We start from the raw sequence: 17650 nt of genomic DNA on the forward strand, positions 1-17650 counted from the left end.
GGGCTCCGGATGGGGGCCTTAGACACTTCCCAGCTCCACAACTCAGCTGGCTCATCTGCAGAATTAAGCCGTTTCCCAAAGCATTTTCCACATAACACTAGTTTCACGAGAGTAACGGAATGAAAGGGTTCCCCGGACTATTGAGTTTGGGAAGCACTGGCTTCTTTGCTGCAGGACTTCTCAGAGCCTTTAATATGCTTCAGTACATTGTGAAATGCCCAGAAAGAAATGGGGTACTCTCGAAACTTGTTTGGCTAGAATAACACTTGGGGTTTTGTTTTGTTTTCTTCAGGGTGCAGTGACCTATGGAACAGAGTTTATACAATGCTGAAACAAAGGGGGTTCTAAAACAATGGTGTCCAGCTGGGAGGACTTGGGTCCTAAGGCCGGGGGGATACTTACAAGGGGTTCCCATCCCGCTCTTTCTCGCACATGCGTACATGACTACTGGACAGATGGCCAGAAGCTGCTGTGATTAATTAAGGACAAATCTGTTGGCCAAAGCCTGTAACAGAATACAGCCGTGTCAGATAATTATGGAGGTTCCCAGTGTGTGGAGATTTAACGTGAAGCCCTCTATGAGCCCTGGGTGGTCTGCTCTCACCCCGCCTCCACGCTCCGGCAGCCTCAGGTGACCCTCCAGATGAAACTGGCCTTTGCCAGATCTGCTGTCAGAGCGAGCTTCTTCCCTGGGAAGGCTTCTCACCTGCTGTTCCCTCCGTCGGGACGCTCCCAGGTTCACCCTCCCCCCCTCCCGGGTGAGGCCAGGTCCCTGCTGCATTCTCATTCTCTCCATTCTCCGGTGCCCCTTTCCTCATTCTTTTCCAGCACCTTCCACGCTGTGATTTGCGTGGATTCCTCTCAGCGTCTGATGGTGTCTGTTTCCCCCCTAGAGAAAGGGCCGTGTCTGTTTTGCTCTCTGTTGCAGCCACCAGGCTTGGCACACAGTAGGTGCTCAATAACCACGTGTTGAGTGAATAAATGAATGAGAGGCCTCTGCAGAGTAGTTTAACACTTAAAAGGGTCTCTACGACTCAAAAATGATCAAAAGGATGCATAAAGGTATTAACAGTTAAAAATATATATATACGTATATTAACCATAGGTGAGGGGTGGCCGCCGAGGGGTGTGGGGTTGCCTGGAGGAGGGAGCAATGAACTTGTTCTAAAATTGACTGCGGTGACGGTTGCACAACCTGCGATACCAAAGGCCATGGACGGAATGGTACACTTTCAATGAGTGAATTGTACGCTAGTGAGTTAGGCCTCAGAGCTATTACCAAAAAGAGGTGAATCTGGGTAAAAAAAGTAGGAGAGTGTTCTTTGCACTATACTTAAAGCTCTTCTGCACACTTAAAATTGCGTCCCCCCGAAAAAAGTTTCCTAAGTGGCGGTACCAGCTTCCTCTGTCTCGAGTGGGCAGGACTTTAGCGACCCCCGCCCCCTCCCTCCTTCAACAGGCACTGACTCTGCATTCATTCTGAGCCTTACGTGTGTCTATGAGAAGGACTTTACTGCATTAATTTGCTCCATCCTCAGCGCCTCCCTGTGAGCTAAATCTTATTCATTGATCCATCATGCAGATGGGAAAACTGAGGCCCATGAGGGGAATGGCTTGCCGAAATTACCCAGCATGTAATGAGAGGGGGCAGGACCCTAACGCAGGACATCAAAGAGTCCAGAGTCTTGGCCACTGATCCCCTGAATGCAGGCGTGTGTGTCAGTTATGGGATGTGGGTCCAGAGACCAGCCTGTGAAAAATTAGGCGGGGTGCTGTTTTTTTCCAAGGGGGTCTAATTCGGTCTCTGGCACGTGTCTTGCCCACAGCACCTGGGCTGCCTCTGACCAAAGGGGCCGCAGAAACCTCAGCAGCCCATGTCGCAACAGCACGGCCCTGCCACACGGCCAAGCAGGCAGCTGCCCAGGAAGACACAGCCGCGGGTGGCCGGGCACAGGTGTCGCCAGGGGTCAGGCCGCCTCAGCAACGCCCGGCGGGGATGCCAGGGCCTCGGGCAACCAGACCTCCCCCCGGGAGACCTTCCCTGACCCCACACCGTCCGGGAGGTGAGATCCTGAAACCAACCTCCCCAGCCAGTTCTCCTTCCACGGGCAGCGAAACATGGGACTTCCACCCAGGACTCCTTTCGGGGAGTCGCTTGTTTCTTCGGGCAGGACGTGGAGCGCTGGATTCAGGAAGTTGCAGGGCGCCTACAGTTTGCAACTTCACGTTTTCGCTTTTCTTATCAGAAAGGTGCATGACTAATCCCGGGAGCCGGGCACCTTGTCGCTGTGGAACTACCTTGGTGTTCAGGGTCCTCGAAACTTCGCTTGTTTCTCTTGTGTGCGCGTCAAGGTAGGGGCCTGAGCTGAAACGAAATTCAGAATGAGAAGAGCCGAAATAGAAAGGAGAAGAGTGGGAGACCCAGCGGGAGCCGGTCACGCGCTCCGAGCCCAGGCTGCCCCTGCTGGGGTCTCTGTACCGGGCGGGGATCCCACTCCCAGAGGCCTCCCCAGGAATCGGCATCGGCCCAGCAACGGCCCAGCTTCTGAGCCACGGAGACCTGGCTCCACCAGTGGACCACTGCCCGACACGCAGAATCACTCCTCTCTCCTAAGCCTCAGTTTCCACATCTGAAAAATGGGTGACAGTAACACCCACCCACCAGGTTGTAGAGGACCGAGTCAGCATGCCCATAAATTGGTACTGTTAATTCTAACAGTGACTGTAATTGCTGAGCACCGATGTATTCTATCAAGCGATATGATCCAACATTTAACTGTTCCACCCCATCATGCTCCAGGTATCATGCTGAGAGCTGCCCCCTTTCCTTATATGATCATTATAGCAATCCACTGAGGAGGTCTTCTTATTTCTAGTTTTAAAATGAGGGAACTGAGGTTATTAGGGCCGAGTGGCCTGCCCAGAGTGGATCTAAGCTTGTGGGCCTTAGACGACTTAGGTCCTCTTTAAGATAAAGAAAACAAAAATTAATGGAATTTTAAAAAATTTTTAAAAAGAATACAAAATTCGGCACCCAGCCCAGTAAAGGACCCATGCAAGAAAGGAGCACTAGAATGTCAGTTTCACAAGCCCCGTGGTACCTCTGTCGCTGAGCCAGGATCCCCCCAAGGCTGGGTGAGCCCAGGCCTAGGCCTCGACCTCCTCCTCATGCAAGGAAAGCGCGTGTCACCCTGGGACCTTGCAGGAGGAGTGAGGAAGAGGAGAGGATGGAGGGCAGGCCAAGGGAACCAGAGGGCAGGGAGGGGACTGAGAGTGACACACGTGGGAGGGAGACAGGGAGGAGGAGGCCGACAGGTGGGTGAGGGGCAGCCAGGAGCGTGGGCCATGGAATGCACTGCCACTGATGGTTGAGCAGAGCGTGGGAGTTGGCCACTGGCCCCCTAAGAGCCAGGTTCTAGGTCATTCTCCTTAGCTCTTGTGTGGATGATGGAGAAGAGCAGGCAGCCTGGAGACCAGGTGGGAGGCTGTCATGACTCAATTATAATTAATGTAAATGTAGATAGCCACGTGGGCCAGTGGCTGCCACGTTGGACAGCACAGCACTGAGCCATCATGGGGTTCAGGCTGGGGACTTGTGATGTGATCAAATTTGTGTGGCTCGTGGCCAGATGTTTGCAGAAAAATAGTTACTCCACTAGGGTACTAGTCCAGGCAAGAGATGGTGGGGGCCCAGAGGGAGCCAGATGGCAAGGGTGACACTCAGGTTTCTAGACTCTGCAGCTGTCCTTAACTGAGAAGCGAAGAGCAGAAGCCAGCTCTGGGGCTGAGGGCAGTGGTTGAAATAAGGAATTCAGGTTAAGACAATTTGAGTTTGAGGTGCCGGTGGGCTGTCTTGGCAGAGAAGTCAAGGGGGAATTCATTAGACAGTTCGGGAATCTATCACATTGGTGCTAAAGATGTGGATCTGGATGTCGTCAGCCAAGGGTGGCTGTATCATGTGAGGAGACCCTAAGAGATGGCACAACCCTAGGAGGTGGCAGATGAAATAACAAATTCCTACCTGGCCACCTCGATTCTGACACCAGCAGCGGGCTCACACTGCCTCGACAGATGACCATCAGGATAGCAACAGCCATATGTGTCGAGATATGTCACTGCCAGGCCTGAGCCAAGCTCTTTGTGTGCATTTCATCCTTGCTGCCCCACTGCAGGTTCAGGGCTGAGGTTGCCATTTCACTGGCAGAAGCTTCTCTCTTCACACGCTAGATTCAGGATTTAAAAATAAAGAAAAATAAAGCTTGGTTCAAAATTAGCACAAGACTCGCTACAAAGAACACAAGACACGGCTTCCTGTGTGTTTTTTTCTTCAGTTTTTTTTAAAGACTTCCAGAAAAGTCTCCTCTGCAAAGCTGAGACGAAAAGGGTAAAAAATGCAAATGTGATGGTCCAGCCTTGAACCATCATCTGTATGTGCCCAGCCCAGGGGAGCCACACAGAGACTGAAGAGAGAGGTATCCAAGTCCTAAATTCTCAGAAGCTCCAAACAGGAGCTGCCTGGAATTATGGGGGGGTCACCAAGACTGTGGGCTCCTTTAGGGCAGAGGCAACTCCTTTAACACTGTGTCCCAAACCTGGCCTCATGCTTGGCTCAGTGGATGGATGGATGGACAGAAGATTGGTGGATGGATGGAAGGTGGAGAGGTGGGTGGGTGGGTGGGTGAATGAGTTAATGAAGAAACTGTAGTTCTGGAAACTCCATCACTTGACGGCTAACAGAACCAATCTAAGAGGAAATGCAGCCAAATGCCTCTACTTGCAGGTTTGGGACTCACATGGACCCAGACGTGAGTCCACACTCCACCCTCGCTGGCACTCGATGCTGTTTTGACCAATTATTCCTGTTATTTTGAGGCATCTAATCTTTCACGTGATTGGCCACAGATTCCAGTGTTCAAACGCAAAGTACCAAAAGGAAAATGCCCAGAAGCCCTGGTCAGTCCCTTTCCGACCCCTCCACTCTCAGACGCTAGTCCCATCCACACAGCTGAACAAAGACATCTTGGAGGTAAACCATCACCTTCCCTCTCTTGTAGCCAGTCAGCATGGATGGGAGACGGTTGGGCCACCTGCTTGCCAGGTTGAAGAGGATATTCATTCGTCCCTGATTTGGGCCACCCCACCTTCAGAGACCTTCTGCTGCCTTGGGAACCATCCATCCTGCAGAGGCAAGGAGAAAACGCTAGTCCTCGCGTCTCAGCCTCCCTTGCAGCTGGGGCACAGCCATGTGACCCAGGCTCACCAATCAGATGCTAGTCCTCACTTCCCAGCATCCTTTGGGGGGGGGGGGAAGTAGCAAACATGTGACCCAGGCTCACCAATCAGATGCTAGTACTCACTTCCCAGCCTCCCTTGCAGCAGAGCTGCAGCCCCCATGTGACCCAGGCTCACCAATCAGACGCTGCCTGACTAGGCTACCTGGCCGCGAGGAGCGAGGGAGGAGCCGGCTTTCCGGCCCCGGGCCGTTTATTCCGCACACCTGGCGTCCTCGCAACAGGCTGCTTTTTGGCGAAACTCAACGGCAGTTGGTGTCTGCTGTTCTCAGCTAACGCTTCTGCTTGATTCCGGCGTGCAGGTACTCACACAGAGTGGCTCTGCCCTCAGAGCGCGTGGGGCCTGGACCGTGCAGGGCTGCAACGCCGGCCTCGGAGGAGCTCTGAGGCCCCCCGCCGGCCTGCTCCGGCCGCCCGCGCCCTCAGAGGACTGGGGAAGGCGAGGCGTTGCCATATCACTGACTGTCATCAGCTATCATGGGAACCACACAGAGCACTGAGGGAGAACTGGGAAAGGACGCCCATCCACAGAGGTGCGACTTCCCGGAGCGCGAGCACGCGTGTCAGCGGCAGAGATGGCGCTACAGGTAAGTGGAGTGACACGCCGCACGTTTTCTAGCACGGTGACAGTTTTGAGGGTGCCTTACTTTGTGCGTTGATTCTTCACTTACACTGGCCGCGCCAGTGAAGTGGGCAACGCAGGAGAATCCCATTTTACCGCTGAGCAAGCAGAGGCCCAGGGAGGTGATTTCTGTAAATGACGGGGCGGGGTCAGGAGCAGGACGCCGAGGAGTCCTCGTGCTTTTCTGGCTGGTACAGGAGGGAGGTTGAGAGGAGACGAGGAAGAGGAGCCAGAGGCGTCCTTTCGGATGTTTTGGCAAGGAGCAGAAAACTCCAGGTTCAAGGGCATATCTGCCCTTGAAAACAAAATATACTAAACTGAGGCAGCCTGGGGCTGGCACTCCTCTGCCACGTCCCCTCCAGGTGTCAGCGTCACCCATGGGCTGGCAGCAGGATGGTGATGGCAATTCCACCACCTCCCCAGACACGGCCACATGCCAAGGAAGGAGGCACCTGCTCTCTCACAGGAGTGAGAAGATGCCCCAGAAGCCCCAGCAGGTGTTTTCCTCACAGCCCATCACCATTATTCAGCCCCAGGCTCCTTCCTGACCCCTGACTGTCAAGGGCAATGGGTGACACCATTGTCTTAGAGAGGGATTAAGAATTATAGCTGGGTCTGAGGATGGGGATCCCCTCCCTGAATCAGGTAGAGCAGGAGATGCCTGAACAAAAATCTGGGCTCAAGGTGCAAGAGCCCAGAGCGGGGAGATGGATGTCAGCCCTCAGACAGCCATGTCCTGTCACTGGCCAACCTTGAGGCAAATTCTGGTCACCCAGACCTGGGCAGTTTGCTTATTTGTATATCGCTGAGTCTGTGTTTTCATCTGGATAAGGGGAATAATGCTCTGGTAAGGTTGTTGATGAGATGATAGGCTCTCGACAGCTGTGAGTTCCTTTCACAGTTAGGAAGATGCCTTGTTGTCGACCTGATACACACAGGGTTCCCTACACACTAATCCCCCTCAGAGCCTCTGTGATCGCTGGTGTACTTAGTGAGCCAAAGCCTGGTTCTCTGTTTCCTCCAGACTTGGGAAGCTTGCTCCCACCTGGCCCTCTGACTCAGGGAGTTTGAGCCACAGGGAAATGCTCATTAGTCCACGTTAAGCAAGACGCGGGGTCATTGGCTCCACCTGATAAACGGTTCAAAGAGAGGCAGAGCGTGAGGGTAAACTCTGGAGTGTCTCAGTTGCTTCAGAATTCATTGCTGCCCAACTCACGCATTCATTCATTTGGTTGTTCATTCAACAAACATCCCTTGAGCACTGACTATATGCCAGGGAGTAAAGTGGGCACCTCGTTGGCCACTGTTAGGTTGAGTCTTTATGGGGAGCACAGGCTTTTTTTTTTTTTTTTTTTTAACATCTTTGGCATTTTGGAAACATTCCTGTCTGAAATGAAACAAATTGTAAGCCTCATTTAGAAAATAATTCCTTTCCTCCCACACATCCTAAGACGAGGTGTCAGATGATGTTGTTCAGATTTTCCAAGTACAAATCACCTTTAGGTCAAGACCAAGAACTCAATGGAAGCAAAGGAAAATTTCTTAGGGCTGTGCTAACAGTGGTTTTGAATGGAAATATCTTGACTATAACAGCATCATGGTTGAATTTCACACCAGAGAAAGGAAGCACCGACTTTAACCTCAAAACGAGGAAGATCATAATAGTCACAAAAAAGGAAAAAAAAAAAAAAAAAAAAAACAGTCCTCTAAACCAGAAACCCCTGGTTGCAGGCTGGCCTGGACCCGTGTCAGGAATTTTTCCAAGGAAGTACACTTTGAGGTTGATCCACATCCTGACCCCAGAATGGCTGAGAGCTTGGCTTTCGGAGAACTTGAGCTGAGCAGGAATGGGAGCGCGGGGAAATGCCAGTGAAGACAGCTGGCAGAAGCGAGTCAGGAGGAAGTGGCTTTGTGAGTTGTCAACCTCACAGGAGGCCGAGAAGCAGAAACTGAACCACACCGGGTACAGAGCTATTTTCAACCTTGGGGTTTTCACCCCCTGTCCCCAGTGTTCTGGGCAGTGTAACTCCCGTATGAACACCGTCAGAGCCCTGGACCCAGGACAGAAGAGAAGGCAGGTCTGAGAAGCAGAGGCAGGAGGGCGCCTGCAGCGGTGCGTCCCCGCCGTGGAAACTTGGCCGCGTGACACCCTTTCTCTGGGCCTTGTTTTCCTCCCCTGCTCACTAAGGTTCTGTATCACTGTCCTCTTGCTGCTGTAACAAATGACCCGAAACTTAGTGGCTTGAAACAACACACGTCCATCCTCTCACAGGTCTGGAGGACAGAAGTCTGACACGGGTCTCACTGGGCTAAAATCACGGTGTCACAGGGCTGTGTCCTTCTGGAGGCTGCAGGGGAGCGTTTGTTTCCTTGCCTTTTCCAGCTTCAGGAGGCACCGCTTTCCCTGGCTCCATTTTCAAAGCTAACAGGCAGCATCTTTCAGTCTCTGACTTTGATCCTCCTGCGTCCCCCTTTTAAGGACCCTTGTGATGACACAGGATCTACCTGGGGAATCCAGGACCATCTCCCCATCTCAAGGTCTTTAACTTTTCACATCTGCAAGGTCCCTTTTGCCATGAAGGTCACCAGGATGTGGACATGTTGGGAGCATTATTTTTCCTACTGCAAGTTCCTTCCCTCTTGAACTCTCTAAGAGCCTGGGTAAGAGCTGAGTCTTCTATGAAGCTTGCTGTCAGTTACAGCGGTGCTGACGTTCACGCGGGCCCTGCTCCCCACCCCGGTTACCGAGGTGCCCCATCCAATCCACCAGCATCCCCCGAGTTAGGGCGCATCTGCATCTCCCGTGCACAGACGAGGACAGTGAGGCTTGGGGGGTGGGGTGGTGCTTGGCCTGTCCACGTGCACGTGGAGGTGAGCAGTAGAGCTGGGTAACTGAACGCACCTCCTGCCAAAGCCGGAGCCGTCGGCCACGTCCATAACCGTCGCCCGGGTGTTGCCTCATCCAATCGACTGGGGTCAAAGGTTCACAAAGCAGACTCAGCCACAGGACCTCCCACTCGCTGCTGGCGGGAATGCAGGACGCACAGCCGCTTTGGAAAACGGCTGGGTGGTCTTTTCACAAAGCCAGACATGGGCTTAACCGTGTGGTCCAGCATCGTGCTCCTAGGTAGTCACCCGGAGGAGGTGAGAACGGACGTCCTCACAAACCCCCGTGCACAGGTGTTGTAGCAGCTTCAGTCATAGTCGCCGGGCAGTCCGGGGGCGTGGAGGTTACTGAGGTGCCGCCACTGGGCATCGCGGTGCTGTCTGAGCTCCTGACTTCGGACGGAGTCCAGGCAGAAAAGCCCACACCTGTCCCCGTGGTGACCCGGCCGCCTCTCACCGCCCTTCTGGCTCGGCATCCCTGCCCTCACCAGTCCCCACACCCCACGATCGTGTGCCTTGGCTGTGCCCTCTCCCCTCTCGCCATCCTGAGCCCTCCGTGTTCATCACATCCCGGGGCGAAGCCCTGCGCCAGTCTCCCCGTCCTCCAGAGTGGGTCAGGGGCCCTCCTGCCGGCGGGCATCTCCATCCTGCCCTAGTCCACGCTGCTGTCATACTTTCGTTTTCCTAGACGTGAGCTGGGGAGGGGGCCCAATCAGTGACGTGCCCCCGCCGGCCCCGTGTCCTAGCGCCGAGCCTGGGCTCCCCGAGCCTTCAGTGGACCGCTGGACGCCTCCTGGGTCCTCACGTGGGTTCCGGCCCCGTCTGTCCTTTCTCTGATCTGGCAGCCCCACGCTGCCGAGGGGCCTCCTGGACACACACCCATTTGTCCCAGCATGCCCGGCCCCGACGTGGCAATAGGCAGCGTCCCTGAGAGCCCTGCTCTGAGAACCTTGGGTGTGTCCGGCGTCTCATCTCCACGGCAACCCTGGGAGAAGAGCCAGTTACGACCGAATCTGTTTTGCAAGTGAGGAAGCTGAGGCTCCTAAAGGCCGGTGAGTCGCACACCCTCGGAGCCAGAAAGCCTCAGGGCCGGGCCCACACTCAACGTGGTGCTTCCCGCGTCCTCGGCCTCGACCTCTGACGGCACCCGTTGTCCGGGGATCAATCTAACGCACAAACGTGGCATCAAGGCCACCCGCACTGCGGCTCTGACCCAGGCCTCGCCACCACTCCCTACACCAGCACCGTCCCGCATCACCCGTGGCACGCGTACCCCCACGCCCGCTCGTGCTGTTCTAGAATGCCCTTCCCTCCCTTCTGATGAGCCCCCCTGCTTTGTTCTTCCTCAAGGCCCAGTTTATGTATCATGTGTTTCTGTGGACACTCACCTGCCGCGCCAGGGACAAGGGCCTGTGATGTGGGCAACAGACAAAGCTGGGCTGAGATTGCGGCCAGATGGGGGGACGGTGGGAGCCTGAGCTTGATGCTGACGGGACACCCAGTCCAGGGGGGGCAGCAACGGGCGGACGTGGAGAGGAGCCCAGGGCTGGGGTCAGAGGTGCCAGGAGCCTCGAAGACCTGGAGGAGGAGCCGGAATAAACGCCAGAGCGAGCTAGTGTCCCTGGCGAGTTCCCTCTGCGCCCTGTGTGGCACCTGCATCGTTTCGTGGCTTCAGAGCTTCCGCCGGGTTCACCCCCAGCTTGTGTTTACCCAGAGAGCACACCTGGGCTGAGCGGGGGTCTGAGGAGATACTTGGAGTCCTTGACATCCCACCAGGCCCCAACCACTCAGAGCCAATGCCAGCTCCGCAGAACGGGCGTGGGCTCCCATCCAGAGACCAGGAGAAAAGATAGCCCAATGAAAAAGTGGGCAAGAGCTCAAACTAACGGCCCTTCACTGATAAACAGACGACGAGGAGCCCAATCCCATTAGCCATCAGAGAGATGCCGGGTGACAGCAGACAGAGACATCACAGCACCACCCGAATGGCCACAACACGAACGACTGAAAGTGCCGAGTGTCGGTGGGGACACGGAGCGGCGGGAACGCTCACGCTGCAGCGGGAGGGCAGCCAAGCCAGCCACGCACACCCGCGACACACAAACCCGAGAGGGGCGCGGGTACCACACCTCGGTGCAGGACCATGAGGCACAGCCCCAAACAGGAAGCATAGCCAGCGCCCCATCCATGGAAGACGGGAACAGTCACGACTGTCACACGCGGACGCGACACCGCCTTGGAACAAACGCACGACAGCGGGTGACGCTCCCCGCGTGAAGGTGGGTGAGTGAAGCCAGACGTGGAGGTTTCAGATGTACAGCTCTCTTGTGGAACATCCCCAAACAGGAGTGTGTTGAGGGGCTACTGGGGGTAGAAGTATAAAGAAAAGGAGGGCAGCGGTTACCCTGAAAGTCAGGACAACGCTGTCCTTCTGACCCCCTGCCCCCAACAGGGGAGAGGAGGGCGCTGACGGGGACCAGGCGGGACCAGCCGAGCCCAAGCAGTGAGGGCGCACCTCGCCACTTACTCTGCAGCATCCACGGCCCTTCAACAAAACAGCTCACTGTGCCTTCGCACCCATTTGCCAGACGAGGAAACTTAGGGTCAGAGGTCACACCATCAGACGGGGCAGAGGTGGGGCAGAGCACCCCAGGCTGCAGGCAGCGGTTCCAGGGGGCAGTCACTGATGACCTCTGGTGCCAGCAGTTCTTCACGTCTGAGAAGGAGGGAAGTGATTCCAGCTCACTTCACAATCAGGAAACGAAAGGCGCAGTTGAGAGAATTACCTTGAGTTTCGGAACGGCCGAGTCCCACACCTTGGCCCGACACTTCCGGAAAGCAGGCTCGTCTTGAGTAAAGCCTTGCAGCTTGGCTGGGCCAGGCAGGTGCAGCCGTCTGGAGTCTTGTTCTCCCTCTGGCCACACAAAGGCCCTGGTTTGCCTCCAGAGACCCTCAGTTGGGCCCCCATCTCCCACCCACTCTGAGTCTAGTCTCCAGGCCCCAGCCCGAGGTGCCTCCCCCCAGGCCACCCCATCTTCCTCCTCTGTCGGGGCTCCACCAGTCCCCCAGAGTCGCCCTCTGCTTCCATCCTCTGAGCCCTGCACGTGGGGCACGCAGTGCCTTAGATCTGGGAAGCACGTTCAGCCCCGTTCCTGTGGCGCCCTGAGCATTTGCTCCTTCATCGGGAACTCTGTTTTGAGCACATACTATATGCTGGAGACTTAGTAACAAGCAAGACAGACGTGGCCCCTTCTTCACCAACACTAATGCCACCTTCCTTCCTCTCATCTCCTGCTGGGGCTCCCACTGGCTGAGCTCGGCCGGAGGCCAGAGAGTAGGGAAGCCGTTAGTGGTCTGTGGCGGTCAGCCTGCCAGAGAGCGAGCAGGGTGGAGACTGGGGACCATGGAAGACATCCAGCATGACGAGCTTAGAACGCTGTGTGCCCACGTGGATCCCCACTCTGAGTTGCACCGCCTGCGCGGACAGGCCCTTTGGAAAATCTCTCAGCTCCTTCTGTTTGATTCCACGCCCACTAAGCAGTGTCCCAAATTGCTGCCCACGTCACCTGCCCATAAAAGACCTCAGTGAATCCTCACAACAACCCCACGAGGTCGGGGCAGTGAATCCTCACAGCATCCACATGAGGCAGGAATGATGGATAATTTATAGCCAAGGACACTGAAATTCAGAGAAGGAAAGCCATCACCCCAATGTCTCACAGCTCGTCAGCAACGGAGTCAGGCTTTGAACGCAGGTCTGGCTGACTTCACGGACCATAGGTGTGCCCCTTGCATCAGCCCATACTGGACCTGGGGAAGAATTCAGGCACTTTTCCCGGCCTGTTTCCCCCCTTTCTCTTCTCCTCTGCCAGCTCCAGCTCCAGCTCCACCCCCGCCCCCGTCGAGGCCTGCCTTTGGACAACTGAGCCTGCCGCCCAGCGGTCAGCCCCCAGGGCTCCCTGCCTCTGTCCCGTGGCCCTGTCTGACCCAGTGATGCAACAGCCGCCGCCAGCCTTGCAGTTGAAATATTCTGAAATGTACAGTAGACCAGGCCATCTGCTTCCTCCAAACATTGCCTTCTGCCTCTGTCGGGACCCGGAGCAAACGTGCAGGGACACCAAAGCAACAGTCACTTTATTTCTGGGCTCAGGATTTCTAACTGGCCTGATTGCTCAATGCGTGTTTCAGACATAGGAGCCGGGAGGAGGTCAGAAGAAAGGGCTCTGCAGATGCTGCAGGAAGGGAAATGCTGAATGGAGAGATAACATCTTGGTCTGCTAAGTGCACTGTGATTTTTCCCCCAAAAGCTCTTCAAGAAAAGAGTCTCTCCCTCTTGTGTTTCTCTGAGAGATTTTTCTTTTCAAGATTCTCTATTCTTTCTAACACAGTCTGGTCCTTACAATTTAATACAGAGGTGAAGGAGGGGACAACTACATGTACTGGACACTTGATGTATGTGTGTATCCCTTAAAGAGCCAGGAACCATAGGGCTCAGTCTCAGAGATGCCCCTCTTGATATAACATAGCTCTGCAACCAAATGTAGTTGCACGGTAGCTCAAATGCCCTAGCGCCGTGGGTGGAGAACCGTGAGGTAGATCCGTGCCCTGAGAGGTGTGTGAACCCAGTCACACAAGAGAAGGGCTACATTCAGAAGAAGGTACGCGACCCTGTTGTGCTCCCAGGTCGGAGTGAGAAAAGTCTGCCTGCCTGGGATTCAAGGAATCAGGGCAGAAAGGAGCCAGGGCTTCCAGGGCAAGGGCAGAAGATTTTTAAAAAAAGAAAAAAAAAGTGGGATGAGCAGCAAAGGAGAAGATGCTTCTGGGCTCCAAATATGACTGCATGTTCCTTGACACTCCTGTCCTCAGGAGGTGGGGCTCTGCCCATCCTCCTGAATTTGGACAGCCTTGTGACTGCTCTGACCAACAGAGGTGGCAGAAGTGATGCTAAATGGTGTCTGAGGCTGGGTCATAAAAAGCCATTCGGGTTCCCGTGTGTCCACTGGGCTGCCCTGGGGCTGCCATGCTGTGAAGAAGCCCAAGCTGCCCGGAGAGAGCACGTCCCAGGGGACAGTCGTGGCTGTACCCAGTCCTCCAGCCCTCTCCACGCCCAGACAAGACGTAGATGCAAAGCCTGCAGGTGATGCCACCCCAGGCACTCAAGCCACCCTCAGCTGTTCGAGTCTTCCCAGCTGAGACCCCAGACGCTATGGACACCATTGTACCCTGTCTTAATCCTGACCCACAAAATCTGTGAGCAAAATAAAATGTTCTTGATACCAACAAGTCTGAGGGTTGCTTGTGACACAGAAAGAGATGCGTGGAGCCGTCGCCATCCGGGGCAGACTCCATCCAGTCTGAAGGCAGCCCAACCAGAACAGGAAAGAACACGCACACTTTCCTCTCGATGCCTAAGGTGTCTGACTTGGATGAGGCACCACGTCCTAGGCGCACTGCGAGGCGTGACGTCAGAGCACGTAAATTAAAGAGACACTGGATTAGACGACTTTCTTGCCTCGAGAGTGAACTTTTAAAATGCCAGTGAACAGTGCACATGTCCGAGAGGAAGATACCGGTTGTGAGTGGGCTGAGACATTTGCTGCTTCTCTCCCACTTTTGGTAAAAGCAGCCAGACTTTCCACTGAGAAACCACCTCCCTGACTCTCAACCTACTGAGCTGTTAAAATTACAGTCATTAGTTATAGATCATTCTTTAGCAAGAATTTCTAAATATTTCTGAGTAGCTGAGTTGCAAAACTTTCTATCATGGAGAGTCTGAATCACTCACACGAACAATTTCTTCCTGGTTCCCACAATTGCTTCTTTGTGGAGAGAAACTGTCCCGGTAGCACACAGGCATGCCTGCCCAGTCTGTCCCTTTCAGGAGGATTCTCCAGGCTTCAGGAGGTTTCCCTGGGGCCAGCAGATCCTGTGGACGCTTATCCCAGGGTCCATCATCTTATTAATCCATCTGAACGTTACAGAGGAAAACAAACATTTTGCATCCCAGGGTGGGGGTTGGGTGGGATGAACTGGGAGACTGGAATTGACATATACACACTATTGATACTACGTATAAAATAACTCGCTAATGAGAACGTACTGCAGAGCACAGGGAACTCTACTCAGTGCTCTGTGGTGACCTAAATGGGAAGGAAATCCGAAAAAGGGGATATATGTATATGTATAGCTGATTCACTTTGCTGTACAGCAGAAACTAACACAACATTGTAAAGCAACTATACTCCAATAAAAATTAATTTTTAAAAATTTTGCATCACAGAGGGATTTTGCAAGTTAGTACGCCAAGTGGCAATCACCCACAAAGTGAGTGTTAAAATATCTTAATTTTGTTAATGATTTTAAAACACAAAGAGTGAAGGCTGCTTGTTTCCCAGAACGTCTCATCAGCCCATTCCCACGAGCTGCCTTTCAAGATCCCACAAGCTAACTGTCCAGAGGGGTCAACATCTCAAAACTTAGTTCACATCTAGGACCTTAGCAATGTTTTCCAGACGCCCGGGTTTATACTGAAGCATCTCATCCTTGAAATCCCTCCTCCGCAAATGAAAGCCCTTGTGGCCCCCCGCCTGTCTCTCCGAGGTTCCTGCAAGAACTTGAGTGGGAAGGATTTGTCAACGGTCTGCCTCAGGGTCTTGAACTCTGGGGAGAAGCAGACTTCATCAAGTACCGACATTTGGCCCGGAATCCACAAGACAGAAGAGGACTTGCTTGTAAACACAACCCGAGCTGTGGCGAGCAGGAACGACGCGACCCGCTTCCGAGAGAGCCAGCCATTTGCCTGCCCGCTGCCTTTCCCTGGCTGTTGGCCGGCCAGCCAGCCAGCTGAAGCAGTGCAGCAAGAGCTGTCCCCCCAGGACACAAAGGGCCCAGCGGCAGCCCCGCACGGCCCTGTGCCTTGGTCTCATCTGTAAGCTGAGGGTAAGAACCGTCCCATCCCGCTGGGCTCGCTCAAGCCGTAGGGAGAAGGCCCGTGGCCTTGCAGTGTGTCGGGTAGCGTGTCTCTGCCCTGCCATCCATCAGTCTGTCCTGGGTGGTTCAGTCGGCACGTCCCATGAGGACATCTGCATGACGGCTGGACTAGGCCCCCCGTGTCCCCGCTGTATCCCCAGGACCAGCGCAATGAGCGTGTGAGTGAGTGGAAGAAGGCCCTCCCCCATCATGGGTGGCTCTCCAACAGATCATTCCCAGCAGCTTCCAGGACGGTGCTCAGGGCCAGCCGCCTCCCTTTCCACACCCCTGCATACTCTCCAGTCAGCCCACGGAAAGTCAAGCATGAGAAAACCCTCAGGGTTCATAAAAACATGGTGTGCCCACACCACACTTTCTCCAAAAAGTTCTGTACGGTCTGTACGTCTCCAGACCCTTCTGCTGCTGTTCTGAGGATGAGTAAGAAACACGCAAAAAACTCCGTAAAAATCACAGTGCAGGGACTTCCTGGTGGTCCTGTGGGTAAGACGCCACGCTCCCGATGCAGGGGGCCTGGGTTTGATCCCTGGTCAGGGAACTAGATCACGCATGCCGCAACTAAGACCCGGTGCAGCCAAATAAATAAGTAAATATTTTTTTTAAAAAAATCACAGTGCAATATTGTTTTGCAATTCTCCCTTTAAAGAATCTAGAATTTGGTGAAAATGATAAAAGATTTGACAATGACTTAAAAAAAACAAACAAAAAACAGAACACAGCAGCTTTTTTAAAAAAAGCACTTTATTTTAATAAAGAGATCAATAAACTTTTTAAATGGATGCAAAAATAAATCTTAATTCGGCATATTAAAGATGTCTGCATTGACAGTCATCTGAGCAGAAACAAAAGCCTATTTTTATCTGACAAAACTTCAGGAAACAGGTCTATTATCCTTAAAAATGTAATGCCGGCCCAAGAGGAGAAGCCACGCCTCCTGGAGTTTTCCTGTATTCTCATGTAAATTCCAGCACGCCTGAAGAACCTATGATGGAATCTCGCTCACACCACACCTCCATCACCTTCGTACAAGTGGCAACAGGAAGAATAAAAGGGCATTCTTTGACTTTTCAGATTTTTTATTAGGGACTCTTACAAGGCCACCGGGTTGGCTGAGCTGGGGCAATCATGTCCCCAAACCCCAACTTCTCTCACTTCTCAAAACAAGGGTTGACAGGTGAGGCCCCTCCTTGCCTTTTCCTCGTGAGATTCTGAGTCAGGGATGGTGGTGAGCCATGCTGGGAGAAAGAAGAACGAATAGAAAATTCTCCCCCCACCCTGGAGAGAGTGGAAGGGAAGCAAATGGACCGTCACCAATGCCCCCACCCCAAACCTGCCCCGTGTCTCCACGGACTGTGGGATCGACTCGGCCAAGCCCACAGACCCCGTGACCCCAAGCAGTGGGGGGCCTGCAGGTGCCCAGCCACGCCGTGTCTGTCCAATCCTGGCCTGCCCCTGGGTACACCCATCTAGCAAAACACGTTTGTTTTTTTAGAAAAAATGTCCAAGTGCTTATTTATTTACTTATTTTTTAAATAATTATTATTGGAGTATAGTTGATTTTAAATGTTGTGTTAGTTTCAGGTGTACAGCACAGTGAATCAGTTGTACATATGTATATGTCCATTCTTTTCCAGATTCTTTTCTCATATAGGTTATTACAGAATGTTGAGTAGAGTTCCCTGCGCTGTACAGTAGGTCCTTGTTGGTTATCTATTTTATATACAGTAGTGTGTATGTGTTAATCCCAATCTCCTAATGTATCACTTCCCCCCATGTTTCCCCTCTGGTAACGAAAAACTTGATTGTGATACCCATGAGTCTGCTCAGTTTTGTAAGTAAGTTCATCTGCATCATTTTTTACTAG

This window comes from Balaenoptera acutorostrata, chromosome 19 (genome assembly GCF_949987535.1).
Source record: "Balaenoptera acutorostrata chromosome 19, mBalAcu1.1, whole genome shotgun sequence".
Taxonomy (NCBI): Eukaryota; Metazoa; Chordata; class Mammalia; order Artiodactyla; family Balaenopteridae; genus Balaenoptera; species Balaenoptera acutorostrata.